The sequence below is a fragment of the Lycorma delicatula genome, chromosome 2, assembly GCF_047948215.1.
Source record: "Lycorma delicatula isolate Av1 chromosome 2, ASM4794821v1, whole genome shotgun sequence".
NCBI classification, from domain to species: Eukaryota; Metazoa; Arthropoda; class Insecta; order Hemiptera; family Fulgoridae; genus Lycorma; species Lycorma delicatula.
In genome coordinates this window covers 85000271-85020764 of record NC_134456.1, presented here as the reverse complement: position 1 = coordinate 85020764, position 20494 = coordinate 85000271, and the positions used below count along the sequence as shown (strand labels likewise).

General features: G+C 33.4%; 1 protein-coding gene across 5 annotated transcripts in view; it reads left to right on the top strand.

Annotated features, from left to right (window-relative positions):
- The first annotated feature begins 244 nt into the window (after window positions 1-244).
- The window catches only part of Arl5 (ADP-ribosylation factor-like 5), a 92802-nt gene continuing 72552 nt past the window's right edge, over window positions 245-20494 (top strand). For 2 of the 5 annotated variants that reach the window (XM_075355691.1, XM_075355692.1), the window contains exon 1: window positions 245-476. The gene's annotated coding sequence lies outside the window, so the exon portion shown is untranslated. Of the gene's footprint in view, window positions 477-17960; window positions 17992-20494 lie in introns of those variants that run through there. The other 3 variants (XM_075355694.1, XM_075355690.1, XM_075355693.1) reach the window with 3 other exon arrangements.

Genomic DNA, 20494 nt, shown 5'->3' with positions numbered 1-20494 from the left:
ACCATTTGGCGACTACTATTTTTTTTTCTTTAAGTCCTGTTATATATTTTAGTGATCTTCCATTTCGGTAAAATAATAAAAACAGAATGATATTTTAGAAATAAACGTCAAGCACTTTTAAGAGGAAAAGAAAAATTACATACTTAATATCTGTATTTTCTATGTAAGTAAACCCAGTTATATACAATATTGTAATCAGTTTGAGTGACGTCAAGAATGGTGCCTTTACCAGCTGTCGGATTACGTTTTGTTGTTCTGTTCAGTAGTTCTGTTTCATGCGACTAGTGATATGTCAGCGTATGTTAGTTGCTCGGACTTTTCTTTAAGCTTTTAACAAGGTTAAGTTATTAAAAGATTAACATATGTCAGATTGTTTCCTCATGCTTCGGTTGACATTCTGTGTTATTTCAGTTAATTGTACGTTTAAAAATATTATATTTTATTCATGTACATAGTAAAGTGATTGTTTCAAAGAGGTGAGTTAATTTTAATTGTGGTGATTTACAACATCCGTAGCTTTCACATCATATGGTCTAGTTTCATATTTCTGTTGTTAGTGTTGGCCTTGTTTGGAATGTTAGGGTTATACACTGTCAATTTAATTTTGATATAAGTATGAAATTTCTAATTTCCAGTCATGTGTCATTAATTGACCCTTTCATACTGTTTGCAATAAATATACGTTTTTCTAATATGACATTATATGAGATAGTTAATCTCATATTTGATTGTTTTTTATTTAATAAAACTGTAAAAAAAAAGTATATGCATTAAAGTACACCAAATAAAATAAAACGTTTTTGTTGTGGGGTCTATGTGTATATTGACAGTGTATAGTATGTTTAAAAATGTTAAGCAATGATCCATTTTATAGTTTTTGTATTCTCTCCCTACACATATTCATTTGTTTTGCAAAATATTATGTAAATTATTCCTCAAGAATCATTATTTAAAAAATATATATATTACTTCATTTTATAAATGGATTTTTATAAATTAAATATTTTTTTTAACACCCAAGATAAGAAGATTATGAGATATTAACATAAAATAACTTACATTATGACAAGATTGTATTTAAATTTTGATAGTTATGATAATTGTTTGTATTTCTGAATCTTTGAGCCAGGATTTGGTGAAAATACAATCCCTTTGTTTAATGTTGAATTTCCCTAGGCAGATTAAGTCAATTAATACCAATTTCATTTTGTATTTTTGACCTTCACCCACATACTTTCAACAGTTTGAGTATGGGCTCAGGTTTGTGGATCAACAAAATGTAATGTGTGATTCACCATCTGGTGTACATAATGATTGGCAATACAGTTTCTGTGGATCTGTCCGGCACTAATCTCTTATTTCTCGGAAAATTCCACTGAACACCCATTGATGAAGCAATACTCTTCCTCTATTATATTTTCTCTTAGTGAAACAAGTTTTTGTTAGTTTTGACGTGCATATTAGGTCCACCAATCACCAACAGTTTATTTAGTAAATTGTCTTTGCACACCTCACACATGACTGTTTCAATCAGTGCATGTGTTGTGGTTCATTCCCAGTTCTTCTCAGCGTGTTCTATACTTTAGCAGTACATGAATAACACACCAGTGAGAAATCTAATTGTGTTTTGATGAGCCGTGTTCTAAGTCTCAATTGTTTAGACTCACGACTGTCTTTCCTGGAAGAAACCCAGCACTCTTTACCTCAAGTGTATAATTTCATTTCATCCCCACTAGCACATAAACATAGATTGTGTAGAATACCTTTGTTTTGCAAGAATTGAATAGCTGTTTCGTTATTTTGAATGTGACCGGTCAGTTGCAGTAAATTCATTTTAGCAAATAAAAATTACATTATTATAAAAATAATGACAACAATAAATGAAGGCTTCAACTTGCATGAATGATTTCTGAGGAGTGGAATAATTGTATATTCGATTCACTTGAAGAGCTATTCTGTTATAAACAAACCATATGACATTGTAATCGACTGCCTCAAAAGTACTCATACAAATTATATGTTTTGTGTTTGATTTATATTTAATGCTTTCATTTGACATCGACTAAATCAATTTATTTACAAAGTAATTACATGGCAGCTATTCTTAAAGTTGTATCACTGTTTGCAAAAACACTAGACAATAAACTATTATATAAATAATAAATACTGGTGAGGTCTAACAAAGTAAGTCACCCGGTATATATTCCATTATCGCAATTGCACACTGCAGTAAAATCTCACCCCTTCAAAACAACAGCTAGAATAGCTCTTATGCCAAACACTATAAATAAAGTAATTATGGCGCAGTGACAACAGCAATGATGTGCCATGCAGTTATGAGCTTACACTGACTTGCATTCACAAAACAAATGTCCTTTAGTCTACAAGGAGCCTCCTTATATACATTGGCTCTTTAGGACCTGACATGCCCATTGTGAACCTAGCTGGGTCAGATTTTCACCCACCAATTCATTAATGGCTAAGAAGGGATTAGGAGTTAAAGGAAAGGTTTGGCTGATGAGAAGCAACAATCTACCCATCAGGATAGATAGAGTAGCTTATTATTATCTTGCATTAGACCCAGTATTCATCAACTTAAAGATGTTTATTTTCAAAGTATGCATCTGTACCATGTAGGTAGCTGTTACAGTCTCTACTTTAAATACTGTCGCCAAATGCCTTCGATGGCACGTGGCACTTAATAACCTTGTAGTAGCCTTGAGAAGGGCTGTTGTCATCGATTGGCTTCAACAGCTTGTTGTAATTGACAATCTTGTGGTAGCCCTGAAAAGGGCTGTTTTTGTTGTTAGCTTTGAGAAGAGTTGTTGGGTTCAGAAGCTGATCTCCAGCAAAGTCAACTTGGCTGTAGTCGGGGAATTGCTGCTCGTCCATTGAAATAAGACAGAGCTTCCCCTCAGTGGCAGTTGGGTCATCATACAGCGTGGCAGTGGTGGCCCCCAGAGCTTCACAGTGTCAGGTTGGCATTGGTAGTCTTTTGTCGGCGTGGCCGAGGCAGTTCTTCCCGAGCAATCCCATGCTGGGCTGGCTCCTGCTGCTGAGCTGGAGCAGAAAGTAAGAGTCTGCATCCGGCGGCTCCCTCGGCAGGCTGGTCAGGCCTGCTGCTCTGGCGGGGATGTTGACATCCGTTGGGAGGTCCCACGTTGAGGCGGCCAAGAAACTTATGTCTTCTTCCATGTTCTTCTTCTTCTTGGTCTTCTCCAGGCCAGGTGGTTGATGATGAATTAAAAATTACTTTCGTGCACGCTCTGTTCTTGGAACCTGAGAGTGGTTGGGGCCACAGTGTCGCTATGGTGGGAGAAATGCGCGGTCATCTGCGCAGCGGAAGTGATACTTGTACCATCACGTACATATACTGTGCTCCAGCTGACATCTGAGCTGCTATCATTGTTGTCTGTCAATATTAAATTAGACATATATGTGGTAACAATACCAACATAAGTATGGATCCACTAAACATTTTTCTAAAAGATGTAATGAATGCACATAATAAATAGTTAATGTATATGCAACGTACATGAACTACTTGTGGTGTATATTGGTAATATTCTTCTAATATTTTAAGGTTGCTTAATTTGATTAAGATCTAAGTGAACAACTTAGATGTGAACACTTACATAGAACAAATGCTGTAGCTAAAACTATTTTTAGAATCGGTCTTCACAGTTGTCTAAACCTTGGATTTATCATAGTATTTAACATTCTTATTGTGTTTTAAATAGTTTTCTCCTACCTTATTCCAGTACTCCAAACAATTATGCCTTAAATGACAACGTACAGGAAATATACAGAATACATCATCACTAATTAATATTCTTAGATCTTAAATATTCCAAGTTTCTTTTATATTTCTTTACAAGTTAGTAATATCTTTATTATTAACCTTTTTAAACAATTAACTTCACTTATTTACTGAACCATTAATTTAACATTACTTGCTCTATTATTTGTTTTTACAAAAAGTTCATCTGCATTTTTGTTTTTCAAAATTTCCATTATATCATTTGCATATAACCGTACCATGTTTGTTAATAGTATTGTATGGTAAGTCATTTGCATGAATTATAAACAGCATCATCTCTGATATTGACCTTGTGACATGTCTGTTTTTATAATGACACATGTTGAATCATTTGTTTCATAATTAAAATGTGTAACTATTCTGTTTTATTTTCATATAGATATGATATAATAATAAGTTTACATTTTGGATCTTATAATACTTTAACTTCCTAGTCACTAAGCTTTAAGTATTATGCAGAGCATGGTTAAAGTGTTTTTAGTAATCAGAAACAAACTACCTGCGGATTGCACTCTATCAGTGCTCCCAGTTATTGAACCAATAAAGCTTTACTGGGCTGTACATGTAAAAAATTATTTTCAAAGCTTATGTTCTAAGTCAAACTTTTTTGAATATGTTAAAGAGTTTGTAATGGACTACTCTGTCAAAACATTTTTGAAAAGGTATTCAAGAAATATACTGTCATAAATTATTCAACAGATCTTATCAGATATTTTTATGCAAGAGATTGATGAAAGCATATTTGTTAGGAAAAATAGCACTTTAATCCTGGAAGCAGCCACTAACAGGTGGTTATTGAACGATTTCACAAGAGGTGCTTGCAGGTGTGAAATCGATATTCTTGCGTAGAAAGGCAGGAATGTTAGCTGCTAGGAAGTTGGGTGAGTTGACTTCTGAAAAGATCCAGGAGATTGAGCAGCATGGATATGATTTATAGTAAACAAGATGGGATGAAATGGAAGATGGGCAGTATACGCATGATCTTTTCCCGGATGTTAGGTGATTGGAGCGCACTTCTGCATTTCCCTGAATAAGTATTTTACACAGTTTCCTTCAGAACACAGTGCTTTTAGGGGCAAGCTGGTGTGATTCAGCCTGGTAGATGCAGGTTTGTGCTCCCAGTGCGGGGTTCTGGATGACACTTTTCATGTGTTGTATGAGTGCACAAAATATGATGAGATGTCAACATATTTGAGATGTGTTTTGTTACTACAAGTTTATCTTTGTAAGTAGTATGCCAATGGGAATGTTACTTGTGGCATTCACATCTGTGGCTTCCTGGCCAAGGCGAGACTAATATGTCAACCACCAAGATTTCTGAAGATGACCTCTGGTAAAGCCCATCAGGTCAAGGTATGGAGGGGAGTGGCGTGGCAACCAGAAACATCACATGCTGGGTGTCTTCCCCTACGGGCTCAGGATGTTATTTTTAGTCTTGATTGTCATATTAACATATCTGTGTTATCAATATTTTGAAAAAACATTCTAGTCATATATTTGTATAAACTGCCCTCAAGTTTGTACACATAATTGTTCTTGTGTCATATTCATAAATATGATTAGTGAAGTAATAAATAGATATTTCATGGGATGTAATAGGTTAATTCAGATTTTCTGGAAATTTGTGAAGATGATAATAATTGTCATTTCACTAGACAGCAATAAGAACTCATGTATTGATAAGATTTATAATGTACAAAAATAAGAAAGATGTACACTTGGAATGAAGTATCTCACTAAAAATATGTTTTGAACTATGCACCTTTCTTTATAAAAAGTATATAATTACTAAAGGATTCAATTAGATCTGTGTACGTATTGTTAAAAGATACCTACTAAAAGACAATTTTTATTCCTAATCCATAAATAAATTACCTGTTACTGATTTTCTGTTGATTGTGGTCCAGTCCCTAAAGTAAAATTCTTGCCAAAATCTCATAAAAGTTTAAGATCAGTTTAATTTTTGTTTAGATTAATAAAAAGATTTTTTTTAAATTAGCATAACTAGGGAAACAGCGCATTTTCAAAATGGCCACTTTTCAGGGTCATCATTATACCCAAAAAATATTTTTTTGTGTACAATAATGATTTTTTTCATTTGGGTACATAATGATTTTTTATAACAAAATTTTTTCATCTACCATTTTACATATTACATCTTCATTATAACAAAAATGAATGCGTGTATGCATTTAGTATCTTTCCAGACATAACAGTTATAAGAAAGAGAAGAAGCTCTATTATTAAAAGATGTTGAATAGTGGAATAGAAAAAAGAGTAGTAGCTTGTTTTTCACTGAAAAAAGGATGTTATTTTTTATTATTTAAAAATAAAATTGATGAAATAGCAGAAATTAAATTACGGGTTATGTAATTTTTTTAAATAATTCATGTGAAAATAGACCAGTAGAAAAATTATTTTTTAAATGATATATTAACATAAAAATTAAAAATCAGAATGAGCAAAATGAGAATTTGTTCTTTTTTGTGCCGTGGAAAACTTTTTGAGAATAAATATTTCTATAATACTGAATAAAACCAAAGTGCAACAAAGAAAGGCAAGAATATAAAATTTATATTACTCTGAAACTGTTATCCACAGATAATAGTTGTAACTATCTGTGTATGCACAGATAAAAGTGCACATACTTTTTTCATGCTGTATGTAACAAATTAAATTGAATGATTTTTCATTCTATTATGACATATCCATATTCTCTCAGTAAATATTTTTTCAATAATATTAATATATATTAATTTATTTTTTATAAACAATATGTTGAATCTCTATTTATCAAGTGTTATGTTTTATTTATTATAAATTTTTTATATGGTAATAGTACTTTCAGTATTTACTTATTAGCTCATTGGCCAATAAATTACAAACTTTTGGGTTATTGCCGCCACGGAGGCCGGCAATTATTTCTTATTTAAATAATAATAAACATTACTATTAATTAGTCGAGGTTAGCAAGCAAAGCGAGTATGAGTTAAGTTTGATTAACTTATATCTATAATTATAGGCAATAATACTTATATTTTTAATATGTAAAATATCCTGTAACTTTGAAGGATTTTCAAAGTTACGGGATCATTATGGTTATGGTTGATGGACTAATACGTAAATATCATACTTTCATACTAAAAAGATACTATTGTTTAATTGAGACACTGCAAAGGTGTTCTGAGCATGGTCATATAGCCATGTACTGTTCAGATTCATTGATGTTACTGTATAGATATGATATGAAGGGATATACAAATCTTCCCATAGAATTAGCAGTTAATGATGTTAAAGAGCAATTTAGATCCAGAGTAACAATACAAGGTGAAAAGATAAAGATGCTACGATTTGCTGATGATATAGTAATTCTAGCTGAGAGTAAAAAAAAACTTAAAAGAAACAATGAACGCATGGATGAAATCCTACGCAAGAACAGCCGCATGATAATAAACAAGAAAAAAAGTAATGAAATGTAGTAGAAATAACGAAGATGGACCACTGAATATAAAAATTGGTAAAGAAAAGATTATCGAGGTAGAAGAATTTTGTTATTTGGGAAGTTGAATTACTAAAAATGGACGAAGCAGGAGCGATATAAAATGCCGAACAGCACAGGCGAAACGAGCCTTCAGTCAGAAATATAATTTGTTTACATCCAAAAATTAATTTAAACATCAGGAAAAGATTTTTGAATATATATGTTTGGAACATAGCTTTATATGGAAGTGAAATTTGGACGATCGGAGTAGAAAAGATTAGAAACTTTTGAAATGTGGTGCTACAGGAGAATGTTAAAAAAGTGACAAATGAAGATATGTTGCGGCAAATTGAATGAAGAAAGAAGCATTTGGAAAAATATAATTAATAGAAGAGACAGACTTATAAGCCACATATTAAGGCACCCTGGAATAGTCGCTTTAATATTGGAGGGACAGGTAGAAGGAAAAAATTGTGCAGGCAGGCAACATTGAGAATATGTAAAACAAATTGTTAGGAATGTAGGATGTAGGGAAATAAGAATTTTTTGTAGGGAAATACTGAAATGAAACGACTAGCTCTAGATAGGAAGTCTTGGAGAGCTGCGTCAAACAAGTCAAATGATTGAAGACAAAAAAAATACAAACATGTGCTTTTAATGTCATAAAAACGCATCAACTTTTGATTAATTGCATAAGCCAACCATTCATTTTACCTGATTGTCTACATAACTTATTTACCAGTAAAAATAATTAGTAAAACATTACTTACTCAAAACCTTCCATCATTATTGTTATGACTCATTCAGTTCTTCGTTATTGCATAGAACTCGAAATAGACAAGCATTTGTGAGAATTATAAAAATGGTGGTTGCAAACCGTAGGGAAATTTTTAAATGCATTTACACATTATACAGTAAAATTGTATTAGAATGCACTTGATGTGTGTAGGAACTTTACTTATCTCTCATAATACTCTTTTTAATAAATGTAATCTATCAATAAACACAATGGATAATGTAAAATTACTATTTTAAAAAGTGTGATGGGTTTTATAAACAGTACAATCTTTCCATTTTTATTTTATCGTATGCTATGAAAGTGAATTTTTCTTCAATTATTATTCTTTTGTGGCCACATATTATCACTTTAGTCAGTCCATTATCCAAGTCTTTTTGATGGGACTGTTTGGGGCTTGAAGTCCTCCCAGTAGTTTTTCATACATTCCGATCTTTGTACCCTATCTAGTGTTGAAAATATTCGTGTCGTGATTTTTTTCTTGTGAGTGTGAAATAAGTCTTTTTATTTTTTATTTTCTTGTTTAATTTTATATGTGTTGTCTTATGGTGTAAGGCCAATTTCCTTCAGGAAATTTTTTTTATCTTATTTCTCTGACCCATCTGTATCCTGTCTTGGTGTTTTTCAAGTTGAGATTGCACTGTACTAGCTGTTTCAGAAGTCTTTAATATTGCATTCTCATGATATGTCCTAAGAATCCTAGTCTTGTCTTACGCATGGTATCAGTAATGGGTTCTAACTCTTTATACATGACTTTGTTGGGCACAGTCCACCATTGCCCATCTTTCTGGTACTTTTTATCGATTCAGGTTCTTCCAATTCTTTTGATTTTCTGGAGTCTGTCCTTGATTGTTCGTTCAGGTGGAAGAGTGTTTCTGCTACATAAGTGGCTTCTGGTTTTATAACTGTTTGTAGTGTATTATTTTTGCATTTATTGATAGGCATTTTTTATTGTAAGTGTACCAGGTTAATTTTTGAACTTAACTGGTTTACTTCTTCTTATTTGGATTGAGACTTTTTTGTTCAGGTTGTTTGTTGTTATTTCTCTTAGGTATTTAAATTGTGTTACTATTTTGATACCGTTTATGTTTACTTCTTTAATCATGTGGTCTTTTTGAATGATATTTTGAGGCCAGTTTTATTTGCAATGTTCTGAAATTCTAATAACTGTGATTTGGCTTTGTTGATGTCATTTGCTAGCAGTGCCAAGTCTTCGACGAAATCAAGACAGTTTGTTTTGATTTTTCGAACTATTTTTACTTTTGGGGGCATTTTTTGAGCCATTCCCTAATTACCATTTTTATAGTGCAGTTGAATAATAGTGGTGAGGGACCATCGTTTTGGCACAATCCTGGTTTGATCTCAGATGGTCCTGAGAGCTCACCTCTGAATTTTATGTTCGACTTAGTGTTTGTGAGGGTCAACCCACCGGGTTGGTCTAGTGGTTAACGCGTCTTCCCAAATCAGCTGATTTGGAAGTCGAAAGTTACAGCGTTCAAGTCCTAGTAAAGCCAGATATTTTTACATGGATTTGAATAGTAGATCGTGGATACCGGTGTTCTTTGGTGGTTGGGTTTCAATTAACCACACATCTCAGGAATGGTCGAACTGAGAATGTACAAGACTAACACTTCATTTACACTCATACATATCATCCTCATTCATCCTCTGAAGAATTATGTAAATGGTAGTTACCGGAGGCTAAACAGGAAAAAGAAGAAGTGTTTGTGAGGGTCAGTTTTATCATGTTTATTAAATTAGTATGTAGTCCGAGGTGTCTTAGAATTTTTAGTAGGGATTCTCTGTGGATGCTGTCATAAGCTTTCTTGAAATCTACAAATGTTATCACTATGTCACTATTTCTTCTCCTGTTCTAATCTATTATTAACTTGAGACTTATGATCTGGTCCAGACAGCTCCTCTAGGCTCTGAAACCTCCCTGGTATTCTCCTAGTTCTTTCTCAAGTTGTGAACCGATCCTGTTAAGGATGATTCTTGAAACAATTTTGTATGTTGTATCTAGGAGTGAGTTTACCTTGTAATTGTTAGGGTCTGTTTTGTCCCCTTTTTTGTGTAGCAAATGGTATTTTTAACTGGATGTTGTCCAGTGTTGTCGTATTTCTTTGGTCAAGATATTGACAAGCTATTGATGAAGAGCAATTTTTACTGATCTTCCTGCATGTTTCTAGATCTGTACAAAAGTCTGATCTTCTGCTGCTGTTTTGTAATTTTTCATCTCACAAAGTGCTTGGTAGAATTCTTTTATTGTGGGAGGGTTGTTGATTTGTGATTGTGTTGGTGTTGAAGTTTATGGAGTTTTGTCAGTGCTTTGCAATTAAGGAGTTTGTTGAAATATTTACATAGGATTTCTGCATTGTCTTTATTGTTATAGGCTAGTTTACAGTTTTTGTTTTATATTAGTAGGGTTGGGGTTCGTATTTTTTAAAGTTTTGTAATAGTCTCTTGATTGTGTTTTATTGAATTTCTCTTCTATTGACTTCAGTGTCTTTATGGTGTTGTCTTTTTATTCTCCTTAGGGTTCAAGTGGTTTCTTTTCTTTGTTTTACTAAATTTTGGAAAGATGTTTCAGATTTTTGGGATTGATGTCTTTTCTCCATTGTATCATCACATTCTCTGTTCCACCATTGTTGTTTTTTACAGGATTTTATTGGAGCTTTAGGGTTGTTGACTAGAATTTCAAGTTAATCCGTGATTGTTATTTTTTCAGTTGCTTTTTGGTAATCTTCATTCTTGATTAGTTGAGCAGATCCATTTTTCTTTTAGTTTTAGGGAATGTTTCTATAATTATAACCTTGGAATTTTATATTAAAAAAACATTTCAAACATTTATTGCTTAATTCTGCCTGACAATTACTAACTAAAACATTTTTAGATTTACATTTTTTTCTGTTAAATATATTTAAAAAATTTTTAGTTGGTATTACAATAATAGTTAAAATATTTTATCTATTATTTCCTGCATTATTGAATGATATATCTAGTCATGATCTACTTTAATGATTCATGATATCATGTCTATAGACCAATAAAAAAAATGTTTTCCTGAAATAAAAATTTTAAAAAAATGTGGAAGTAAATTACATGTTAAAATTATAAACTTTAAACATTCTTTGTTAAACAGTTTTAAGTTGTGATGTATTAAATTAAAAATATACCTATAAAAATAAAAATTTTCTCATCTTCTCATATATCATTCTTTATAAAAATACAATTGTGAGTTACACTTTCTCAAAAGCTATCTATTTACAACACAAAGTAGATTAATTTTAATATAATGTTATAACAGTTTTTAAATTTCTGGGAAACCTTCCTCCTATCAAAAAAAAAAATTAATCATACATGTACGGTACTGCATTTCTGCTTTCAAGAGAGGTAGTAATTTTATTTTACAACATTTACAGGTGTATTATTTGCTTTTTGAGCCATTTAATATTAGTATTGCTAAAAAAAAATAATAATAAATATAATAATAATAAAATATTTTATTTATAGATTGCCTTTTCTTTAGGTTTCATAAAATATGTGCCAATCTGAAACTAATTACAGTAGTTAATTTGAAATAAACATTTTCACAATACTGTTAAATTGGTTTAATAAAAATCCATAAAAAGTTTTTTATCCTAGGTATGTCATAAATTTTTTTTTTTCAAGATGTAGATTACTGATTATCGTATTGCTATAAGTTTTTATGAAGGCCCAATTTTATGTTCCCGTTTATATAAATCGTTAATAGTTTATGTTTTAAAATGTTAATTGTTTTGTACTTATAATTGTCCACCGTGGCGGAGTGGTAGCGTCTCGTCCTTTCATCTGAAAGTCTGCGTTCGAATCTTGAATAGGCATGAGATTTTTCTCACGCTAAAAAATTCACTTATCGATCAGTAAAACTGTAAGGGGTACAAATCTGTTGTTGTTACTGCGTAAATAGATATATTTCTTTTGATTTTTTTACAATTAGAAAATTGTGTTTATTTCTAAAGAAACTAATAATCCAAAATTGTTCATATATAATCTTTCAAACATTCAAGCATTGCAATAGACATATTGTTATAAGCATTCCTATTCTCTTGTACGATTGCCCCTAGTATTTGAAGTAGGTAAGAACTCATTTTTAAATGTTTTCTTAAAACATATTGAACACTTGAACGAGGAATGTTTAATTCAGATGCTGCTTGTCATGTTGACTTGTGCGGGATGCGATTGAATGTTGCAGACGTTCATCACCAACCGTGGTCTTAAACTTTGCATACCGTGCACGAATAGTAGTCGGGATGATGTGATCCCGACTAGTGATCGGGTCTAGATTTAATTGAACCACAGTATCCGATTTCATTTGTACGGACCACAACCTTCGGTGCCTTCTGTTGATCATTCGTGGCTACTACTGAGTGAAATAAACTCGACTTCGTTTTGATTACGCCATACGTCACTTCCGTGTGATCAAGAACTTCTGTGAAACTTTTGAAGATTTAAAACCGGCCAAAATTCATTCGCAGTTTTCAAAACAGTGTATTACGTTAAGATATTAACCGTGCGAAGTTTTCTTAGCGGATCAGAAGATTTTAATCGGGACAGAAAACCGTCAACGATTTTCATCATAGCTAAAGACCGGTGGAAGTTGGTCTGACGCATTAAAAAATCTAATTGATATTCGCAAGTACAGATGAAAAATAAATTTGGGAAATTGCTGAAATTTATAGTGCGAGTATTGGCCTTAGGTCAGTATCATGATTCTGCCCGCTCCATTATCCATGATAAGCTGAATTAAGCGAAACATGTTCAAGCTGGGTTCCGGGACGGTCAACTCAAAATCACAAAGACATCCGAATTCACATTTGTTTAAAACTAAAACAACGGTTGTTAGCGGAAGGTAATGATTTATTAGAATGCATAATACGAGTAACTTTTAATGAAATTTGGATTCATCATTTTCAGCCGGAATCCAAATATCAAGAGTACAGAATGAAAACATCAAGTTCGCCTGCTGAGAAAAAATTAAAAATCTACGCGTCACCCAATAAAGTATTTATAACGCTGTTTTGGGACTGTAAATGTCCAATTTATTGTGATTGTTTGAAAAACAATATTCAAGCGGTTTAACTCGCTAGAAAATCAAGTGAAACCCAGAATACAAAGGAGACATTCTTGCTCTTTCAAAATGTGTCGTTGAGATCGACTATTACTGGCTGAAATAAATCCGCATTTCGGTCATTAGAAAGACAGGAAACACCGAGTTTCGCGGCAGATCCCGCCGAAAACCTATTGCCATACGGTACTCTTCTGACGTCATATTTTCTTTTAACGAACGTAGATTCATCAGTTTCTAAATTTATTCCCTCTCTTTCTTTCTGTTTAGCCTTCGGGAATTACCGTTCAGATATGAGGATGATAATGTATGAGAGTAAATGAAGTATAGTCTTGTAAAGTTTCAGGACAACCGTTCCTGAGATATGTGGTAAATTGAAACCCCATCACCAAAGAATACCGGTATCCACGATCTAGTATTCAGATCCGTTTAAAAGCCACTGCCTTTACTAGGATTTGAACCTTAGAACAGTTGATTTGCAATGACGAGTTCACCAATAGGCTTACCCGTTGGGTTAAGGACTTTGGTACAAGAATGGCTTGGACACCAAGGTGAACGATTCTTTTTTACTGAAATAAAAAATTCGCAGAAAGATGGGACAAGTGCCTAAATGTAACTGGGGGTTGTGCTGAAAATGATCCACGAGGAGTGGTCTATAGTGGCTGGTTTTCTTCGCGGCCTTGCGGTGTGTAAGTCTGCAGAGGAAGTTTAATCAAGGTAGGAAGGTAAGATCGTGGTAGGATCCCGGGTGGCTAGGGTTTCGGCTTAGGCGCTGGATCGGTTGGAGGTAGGCGCATTGGCATCGTGCAACGGTAATATTGGTATTGTTTGTGATTCGATTCGGGACTCCCGCTGGTGGGGGTGGCCGCGCCGCCGAAGTATGTTAACCCGTGTCACCGGGTGCGTGGCTTCCCTCCGCCGGTGGCATCGTGGTAACGCCACGCGAGACACCATGATGTGACCGGGTGGGGGTGCGGGGTTTGTCCTCGGCTCCGGCACGGACCGGAATGAGGTTGCATTCCCCTTGTTAGGTGACCTAAATTGGTAGATTTATTTCGGCATAGGTCTGAATTTCTATGTTGCGTAAGACATAACTTTGATTGGTATGAATGTAGCACCGATTTAACTTCCGATTTTTAACTGGTTCGTTTTCTGAGATATTCACAGTCACAAACGGTGCTGTCAAATCTGGACTGGGTGCGGGGTTCGCGGTTTCGTTCAGTTAGTTTGAGGGAATCATGTTAGGTTGGATGTGAAGATGTCCATTTGAGACCTACGCGAAGGCGAAATTTGTTATGTATTTTACTGATGCAAATGTCTGCCGAGGCATTTACATCGGTGGCATCCCGACCGAGGCCTGGCTGATGACTGTTAGACGTAATCAGTTAGAGGCTCTAAAGAGACCTCCGTTAAAGCCCTTCAGGGCTTGGAACGGAGGGGGTGATGTGGTGACCGGTAACGTCACAAGGTGGTCTTCCCCTACGGGGGTTTGGATGTGCTGAAAGTGCTGTTTGGACGGATAGGCTAAAATATAAAAGTTACCGGGACATATTATTAAGGACTCAACGCCTAATATTGTTAACGGTAACAGGTGGTTACCGTACTATTTCACGGGAGACAGTCTTGGTGATTACAGGCGTGAAACCGATACATTTGATTGCGTCTGAGAAGCAGCAGCGGTATCTTGCTAATAAGTCCGGTGAGTTGACTTAGGATAAAGTTCGAGAAATTGAACAACATGGCAATAGCTTGCAGCAGGCCAGATAGGATGAGACAGATGGCGGGCGTTATACGCATGATCTCCCTCCAAATGTTGCTGGTTTGCGGAACGTCTCTTTGGTGCATCCTAATAAATATGTGACGCAATTTCTGTCCGGCCATGGTGCTTTTAGGGACAGACTGCAGAAATTCGGCCGGGTAGATTCTGGGATGTGTCCTCAGTGTGGACAATTGGACGACACCTACCATGTCCTTTATGAGTGATCGAAATACGAGTTAATGCGTACGGAGATCATCTGTCGGGTTGATCTTATCAGGTGGACGTGTAAACTGGAGCAGCCAGGCCGAGTGGGCAATAGTGAAGAGTTTTGTAGGGTACTTAGCAAAGGAAAGGATTGCTGAGGCGATCTAGAGCTCTGCTCGGATTTCTCTTTTACTCTATTTTTGTTGACGTTTTGTTTTATAAATTATGTTTTTGTTGTCGTTCTTGTCCTTTGTTTTGTCTTGTTTCAATGTTACTGTGGTGTTATTGTCCCGTTGATTGTTATTGTTGATATTTTTATGTTTCGTGTTGTGTGTTGAACTCACTTTTACGTTCTACTGGCAGGTAGTTCAATTCCTTTGTTAGTTAGGTATTTTCAGTTTTGCTTAAGACTCTGTGAGATGTGTTTTGTTTTGAGTTCATTAACTAGTAGTACACCGATGGGAATGTCACTCGTGGCATCCTGGCCGAGGCGGACTGGAATATGTCAAAAGTCGAGGTTTCAAAGTTGACCTCCGGTAAAGCCCATAAGAGCTCTGAACGGAGGGGCGGCGGAGGGTGTCTTCCCCTACGGGTCAGGATGTGCTGAAAGTAGCATTAGTTTCATTTTAATTGAATAAATAATCATATTTCTACAGTCATTTGTCTCTTTTAATTATTTAACGACTCGTGTAGCTGATCGTAACTTAAAAAAATAGTGTAATTCATAAAATAAAATAAAACAATTGATGTAGAAATAAATATGATTAAATTTTTTTTTTTTTTTTTTTTTTTTTATCTGATTCATATGTCATCTACTCTGTAAGTTATTCACCTGATTTCAATTTTCTTTGATTTAAAAATGTATATATATATTTTTTAAATTCACTGTTATTTTGAAATCAGGGTTGTTTGAGATACCTCTAAAAACTATCAGATATCTCATACTCTTGGATTCAGGCAATGAATTGTGTAATTTCATTCTAGGTATCAGCATTCAGAACCGTTTAATTGAAGAATATTCATTTTATTGTAATCGCACACCGTATTGTAATTCATTATAGGTTTAAGGGAGAATCAATAAAACCGTGCAAGTTTTCAGTATTGTTTCAGTAATTCCGTCTACTGACACGGGTATATCAGTATTGACATATCTAATCTGATTAAGTGAAATATTAGAGAATAAATGATTCAGAGTTTATTTTGGTATCCTTCTATTCTTCAATAGTTAACTGCATTGTGAATAATCACTCTTATAGTGCATATAACTTTACATCAGCATCGACTTGCAAATTTCATGTGTAAAGATGAGTTTAATAGTTTTACCAACTTCTTAAAGAAAAAATCAACAGTAAAATCAGCTGACACCTGTAAAATTATTCTAAGTGAATTTTTGTTGGTTTTTTTTTTTTTTTTTGCTCAATAACAATTATAATTACAATCGGCTCTCCTGCGGAGCCGTAAGTAAGTTTCCTGACAAAAGCACGTCGTAAGGAGGTCCTTAAGGAACCCCCAAAATAAATAATACGCAATAAATTGTTGCTAGTAAACAAGTACAATATGAAATTTCAAGCTCAGTCATAAATCACAAACCATTAATTTCAGCACCGTATAGTCCACAAAACAAACATTAATAACAAATAAAAAAAGAAAGAAGTAACAAGAAATTAGATACGACACCACTAAACTTGACGGGTGTTAGATTACAAACAGTTACGCAGACCCAAAGTCGAGTAAATGGGCACGTTTCAACCGTCGGACGTCTCTGTTGTCGAGTAGATTAATTGCAAAGTACTTTACATGATTGTCAAGCCTGTGCAGGTATTTGACATTGCGCTGTTGTGCAATCTCACGAACCGACGGGAGCTCCAGAAGTGAAATTTGAAACGAAGAATTACGAAGAAATTTGAAACGACTGAAATAGCGGTTCACTATCACCTGTAAATACAAAAAATTTAATAAAAGAGGATAAAATGGCATTAAAAGGTTTTATTTCAGCAACCAGGAAAATATTCTAGGGCTATCCTGAATAGGTCATTCATTCATGGGATTCAAGTTTTTTTACAAGAGCTTGTTACAGTGAAGATTATGACAGAAAATTTGAAAGGATTATTTTTAGTTTTATAAAAGGAAAAAATGTTTACTGATACGATTTAATTTTTTTTTTCTAATGAGTTAAGCAACTCTACGTAGCTTGTATGTTTTTCTTTTCTTCTTTTAACAATTCGCAGGAAATTGCACTAGCATTAACTCGAGTTGTCCTCTTCACACTTGTAGGGATTGCAGTTAATTACCCCGTTTAAAATCCTACATCCTTCTTTTCAGCTTTTGTCTTGGGAATTCATATAATTACATTCTTATTTGTAGCCTTTTAATTTTAGTCGGACTTTGTACTTTTTTTCCACTTGCCAACAATTTTAAAAGTATATATCCGAGTACTTTCGTAGCCGTTACTTCATCATCAGGGATTTCCCAAAATATATTAATTCAAATTCAAATGTATAATTGTATTTAAATTAAAATTGTTACGTTCGTAATAGTCGGTCGTCAAGAAATAAAAATAAATTGTACGTCAATAAGACTGTGACGTCATGTTCGTAAGATGTTTGCGACAACATCTTAACGCTAGCGTCTTACTTCGCAAACATCTTACGAACATGACGTCACAGTCTTTTTGACGTACAATTTATTTTTATTTCTTGACGACCGACTGTTATGGACGTAACAATTTTAATTGAAATACATTTGAATTAATATATTTTGGAAAATGCGTGATGATGGAGTAACTGTTCTGAAAGTACTAGGATTTACACTTTTTAAATTGTTGGTAAGTGGAAATTTAATTAATACCAACGGTGCCAAATGCTTAGTAAATTATATATAAATATGGATGTTTAAATGATTTTCATATTTCTCCACCCTGTCAAGATAATTAGTTTTCATTTTAGTCGAAAGAGTTGTTTAAACAACTACAGTATAATGATTTTTCAGATGAAACAAGTCATCCGTATTATCTTTAACGCCGCATTGTCTAGGATGATTGTGATATTAGATCAGTAATGCGCTTATCAGGTATCATTTTTAAAGTAAATTATTTCTCGGCCAAGTGCCCTATTATTAACCCACCGGGTTGGTCTAGTGGTGAACGCGTCTACCCAAATCAGCTGATTTGGAAGTCTAGAGTTCCAGCGTTCAATTCCTAGTAAAGTCAGTTATTTTTACACGGATTTGAACACTAGATCGAGAATAACGGTGTTCTTTGGTAGGTTGGGTTTCAATTAACCACAGATATCAGGAATGGTCGAAATGAGACTGTACTAGACTACACTTCATTTACACTCATACATATCATCCTCTGAAGTATTATCTGAAGGTAATTACCGGAGGCTAAAAAGGAAAAAGAAAAAAAGTGTCCTATTTTTATTATTAATGTTAAATTCTTATTTTCTTTACTAAAATTTTGAATTTAATTATCTGTCACTACTACATTTTAATAATAACTCTTTCTTCTCCTTATGTAGTTATTTAAATATGGTGGACAGTGAATTACATTAGGTTGGTGAAACGGTTTGCTTATTAGTGTTGGTATAAAATTTCATCTCTCTTAATTAATCGTGGTAATTTTTTTATGTACTTTTATATTAAAACAAATTATATGAACATTTTCTAGAATTTTTAGAATCATTAATTACATTTAACTTTATCAGATATATTAAATCGCTAATTAAAGGAATATTGAAATTGCATATTTTAATTTCTAATTAAAATATCAGATTAGTAATTAAAAGTGATTAACCTTGAATTTTTTTTTGTAATTTTTATTTTTAAAACACTGAACAGATATCTCAAAATAATATTCTAAAGAAAAACCGCCATACGTAGTTATAGAAAGATTTTTTTTCCTGTTTAGCGTTCGGGAATCACCATCAGGTATTACTTCAGAGGATGATACATATGAGTGTAAGTTAACTGTAGTCTTGTACAGTCTCAGGTCGACCATTTCTGAGATGTGTGGTTAATTGAAACCCTTTAATAAAGCGTGAAGAGTACGGTTTAATATTCAAATCCGTATAAAATTAACTGCCTTTACTAGGATTTGAACTTTGGAATTCTCCACTTCTATATCAGCTGATTTGTGAAGACTCGTTCACCACTAGGACCAACCCGGTGGGTCTAGAAAAATTTAATAAAATTTCAATAGTCAATTTTCACGGAATCTCGCATTATCAGTTTGTAAATAATATTATAATTGTATGAAAAAAATCTGTTGTGGACACCACATGACTTTCTTTGAACGCCTAGTTAATTACATATACACATTTTTTTTTTTTTTTTTAATTAAAAAGTACATAAAATTTTATTTCATTAATATTTTCTTTTATTGTTATTATGGAATTATTTATTGTAAAGATTTTTTTTACAATTAGAGGTTAATAATAATTAATAAATCAATTTATTTAAATTAAAAAAAAAAAGTTAAAAAAAGGAAATGAAGTCGGATTGAACCGGTGTGCTTTCCTCTTGTAAGATCCATATATTTCATTAATTAAACTTTTATTTGGCTACAACTCTGGAATCAAGTAAAATAAGTGAAAATAAGTACCATTTATGATATATCGTTGAAAAGCTCCCAATGAGTACTTATTATTGCAGTTAAAAAAAAGTCCAAAATCCAAAGTTTTTGGATTTTGAGCCTTTTTTGGGCACTTTTGGTCCAGTCGATTGCAATCAAAAGGGGAGGTGCACAGCTAGATGTTACAGTAGTCCTATTTCCAAAATTTCAAAATCCTACGGCTAATAGTTTTTGAGTTATGCGAGGTACGTACATACTGACGTCACGCCGAAACTAGTCAAAATGAATTCAGGTATGGTGAAAATGGATATTTCCGTTGAAATCTGAAAGCTGAAATTTTTCGCGATCAAAAAAAAAAGTTTGAAAAATAAAAAATCAGCTGGAATTATGTAATTTATGTTTGTAAATATTGTTGCCAACTGCTATAATTAGCTGTGTTTTTAAAATAATAAATGTAGTATTTTTCGAGTATATTGCCATTGCAAAATCCTAAGATTTCTAAATTATTTTTGTAATTTTTGATACTGTATTTATATTCTATCAGATTGTCAACCGTATTAAATACACATCTTTTCTTGTTTTTGTAGGCAGTTTAATGTTCTGTGAATCTTTTTTTTAAAAGACGTGTTAGTTTTACCGATATAGATATTATTATAAATGCTATATAGATGACTTTCGAGTTAAATCAAATGTTATTTGTCAACCGTTTCCTATTTATAAATGTTTAATTTACCCCTATCTTGAAAAGCTTCGACTG